Below are 4,175 nucleotides of genomic sequence, written 5' to 3' on the forward strand. Positions count from 1 at the left end.
TTAACATAATCATCCTTAGCATCCTCACATCCTCACATCTTGCGCATCCTCACATTCTGCACATCCTCACATCCTGTGGTTCACTGCAACGGGTAGTTACATCAGTACAGCGGATCATTGGCGCATGAACTCGCCACATTGAAAGTTTACTGTTCCACACTGAGTAACATCTCATATTAATAGTTTGAATTTCCCCTTGGGCATCAATAAAGTATCTATCTATCTATTAGCACTATTTTGTAATTGTGCCACACTGACAAATTGCTGCTACTCTACTATTCAATGATTATTTTACCACACCAATGGTGTTCGATGAAATATACATCATGCACTCCGCGTGCAGACAGCAGTTGCAGGAATATGCTATCATCTTGAGCAATATCGTTATTTTTGCACTTAAACTTAACATTCCAGAATCACATCCAAAACTTTTCCACGTTGAGTGACTACCATTGTTTTTCCACTTAAAAATGAGTTTCTTTAAATGATACTGATAATTGTAACTAGATACTTGTTTGAGTTTATTATATTTATTGACTGGGGCTTGAGTAGTCCTTCTTTTTATTTGCTTTCCTATGTATCAGTGTACAATGCACAATAAAGCATATTTAAAGACGTCTCACTGATTTCTTTAAGTTGTGTTCTATGTTCTGACCACTGACTGACTGCACCCTGTTTATGACCAACAAGGTTAAGGTTAAATTAACCTCAGGTAAGTTTTTTCATCCCATGTAATATAATGTGTTGGTGTTATGAAATATTGGTGTCACCCCTACAAAGGCCTGACTGATTGGCGGCACCTGTAAGCATGGACCCTATTACTGTAAGTACAGCTACAGTCAGTAAGTGTCTGCTCCAAGATTCGGCATGCCGTGTTTGACGGATCTGGATAGGGCCCTTGCGATGGCAACTTCAAGCTGGTGTTTCACAAAACCAAGTTGCGGCATTATTTGGAGTGAGCCCTAGTACCATCTCCAAACTGAAGGCCAAATCTGTCTTCTACAGTTTTTCAGTCAAGGTTTGCAGGACAATATGGCTGACAGCTCTCTGCCCAGACAATCCGGAACAGACTGCACACAGCCAATCTCCGGTCTCATAGGGCAGCCAGGAGTCTTGCCATGACTGCCCTTCACCGTCAGGCCCATTTGCACTGGTGTCGGCAACACGTGCACTGGAACCTGAACATGTGGAGGAATGTTATGTTCAGTGATGTTTTCAGATTCTGGACTCATGGGATGGGATGCCGTCCACCAGCAGGGTGTGAACAGGCTGGTGATTAGCTTGAGGAGAAGGTGCCAGGCTGTTGTGGCTGTGTGGTTTTTCCACATGCTACTGAGGCTTCTGTTTGTGAAATGAATTGTTAAATTGCCAATATGTCTTGTTTCTTCAAACGTCAATCATCCAATACACCAAATACTAAACGAGTCAATGGCAGAATACGCGGTTTGGCATTGGCAGAGAAGATTAGGCAAACATTTCATGGGTGCAACCTACATACTCAGCTCTGCTGCTCATCCCACAAGTGCATGTTCCTTACAAATGGGGCCTTTGAAAGGGAACTAAACAGGCTTTCCAACGGTATAAGATGTATTGCCAAAAAGAATGGTTGCCACAGAGAAATTATCTACCAAACACAAATGTCCTTACTTTTTGTGCTAAGTTCTATTTGTAGTTCTCTACAACCTCTTCCTCTTCACCTAAGATTGAGATGGCATCCAACTCAAGCCTGGCCTTCCTAACGTCCACCATGCATCACTTCCCATGTATTAATCTGGCAGACACTTTTATCCAAAACAACATTTAAGCTACAGAGCTACATCAATAGAATAACATTTAAGCAGTGCAGAGGAGACCTTAACTAGGAATTACCACTGCATCTGTCAGTACTCGTACTAGAGGATAAGAGTGCCTACATTTTAAGGACTAGTCGAAGTATAGTAGGAGGAGACGTGGTAGAAGTGGAGGGAAGAGTATGGTAAGTGCATAGCCACATACAAGAGAAGGTGGTTGCTCCTGCATCATGTCACAAAGCGGTCCACCAGTTGCCTGTACTCCTCACCATCACTGACACACCCCACAATTGCAGAATCATCTGAGAACCTCTGTAGGTGACATGACTCAGAGTTGTACTAGAAGTCTGAGGTGTACAGTGTGAAGTAGAAAGGAGACAGCATACTCCCCTGTAGTGCTCCTACGCCACTGACCACTTGACCAGACACACCCTTTCAGTTGCACAACCTATGTACTCAAAACTACATGAGGTTGTGGAGGTGTCTACCTGAATCTTCTCATGTAGCAGCATAGGCTGTATGGTGTTAAAACCACTTAAGAAATCAATGAACATGATCCTCACAGTGCTACTAGTCCTGCCCAGGTGAGAGTGTGTTCTGTGGAGCAGGTAGATTATGGCATCCTCAACACCCACCTCTGGGCAGTATGTGAACTGTAATGGATCCAAGTAGCTGGTCATATATGATCTCAAGAGGGCCAAGACCAATCTGTGCAATGTTAAGACAACCGGTTTATAGTATTGAGGGCAGATGGGGAAAGTATTTCTCGGGACAAGAACAAGGCAAGATGTCCTCTACAGCATAGCTACCCTCCCCTGGCTAAGGTTACAAATGTGCTGTAGAATACTGCAGAGCTTCACCTGGCTCCTGGATACAAACAGGTGGAAGGGACATAATGCAGGCTCAGCATTTCCTGACTAGGGATTGTCCATGATGGAAGGGGGCAGTGATCTATAGCCACAACCACAGAGGTGGCTTGCAACACATGAAATATGTCATATGATATCTACCCCCCATATGAGTTTGTTATCATCCCCTGTATCAAAATAACTTGCCACACACCAACATTTCATAAAAAAACCTTGTGTGACTCATCAAGGCCTGTTTGGCCAATATGGGTGTCTGAATGGTAGTTTCTAAGGATGTCTGGTGCATTACATTTGCCACAGCAGGTGGTGTCAGTGAAATTATTTGCCACAGGTGAGCCCAGCAGTGAAATTGCTTTATTTCAGCACAACATACATTTATGTATCAAGGTCAATTAAAAGGTGTGATTTCTTTAACCAGGGGATTCTTTCATACAGATAAAACACAGCAAAGGCGTTCAGCTTCCCTAATACATTCAGCACTACACAAAACGAACACATGGTAGCGTGAGCAAAGGTACCAAAAAAACAAAAAGATACACAGGAACAGGCGTGCTGAAAAAATAAAAGACATCTTTGGGTGTGAGTTCAAAGAAAGACATGAAAACATTTTTTTTAAAGCCATGTCTACAAACGGACACATTTCGGCTCTATAGGCCATCATCAGCGTATCGGCCTCAGCATGGCCTAGGGCCCATATGTGTCTGTTGTAGACATGCTCCATTAAATATTTTTGCAAGAGCTAATGCATACGAGTGTGGTTTTCAACTTTAACCAAATAATTTCACATGGCATAACAAATTATTGCAAGTATTGCATATTAATCTAGCTTTGCATTGGATGGATACACAAGACAATGACACCATACTGTATGTCCAATATTAGTGGATGGAGTCCTTCCTCTCTTTGTGTCCCTTAAGATAAGTATGTATTGATCAGTGTGTGTCTTCCTTGGAATAATCCATAATCTATAGTGTTATTTACAAAAAAACAGGTTATCATGACAAAAATGTAGATCCACTGGCCAGCAGCACCTGTTGACCGCTGGTTGATTTGGGCAGAAACCTCTATGGTTGGCGGACCCTAAGGCAAACCCAAGCCATTGCCAGTGTAGTGGTCCCCCTCTGGCCAGACGGACAATCTGAAAACCCATCTGATCAGCAGAAAAGATCAATCCATCTGGTGTCAGTTAGAATGATGCATTGTTGAGCTGTCCGATCACAGGAACACAAGACCCATCTTGTCACAGAAGCAATGGGTAAACCAGTCTTGCAATGTAGAAGACTCTGTGACTATCATGTGGTGTGGCTAGCCAGTGGTCCACTATGTCTTTCTGCTTTGTTGTTGAGCCAACAGCTGACAACCTGGAAATTAAGATATAAAACAGAGATAAAACATTTAAAAGTACCAAGAGAGACTACAATTTATTGACATGTTTGAAAGAAGCTGAATACCATGGTTACTGATTATATAATATTATGTGGAGATAATCAGGGTGCACTGCGGGAGGTGTGTATTG

The sequence above is a fragment of the Alosa pseudoharengus genome, unplaced genomic scaffold (assembly GCF_046254945.1).
Source record: "Alosa pseudoharengus isolate Yale_2024_CS ecotype anadromous, Long Island Sound unplaced genomic scaffold, YU_APseudo_1.1 YU_APseudo_1.1_scf_13, whole genome shotgun sequence".
Lineage (NCBI taxonomy): Eukaryota > Metazoa > Chordata > Actinopteri > Clupeiformes > Clupeidae > Alosa > Alosa pseudoharengus.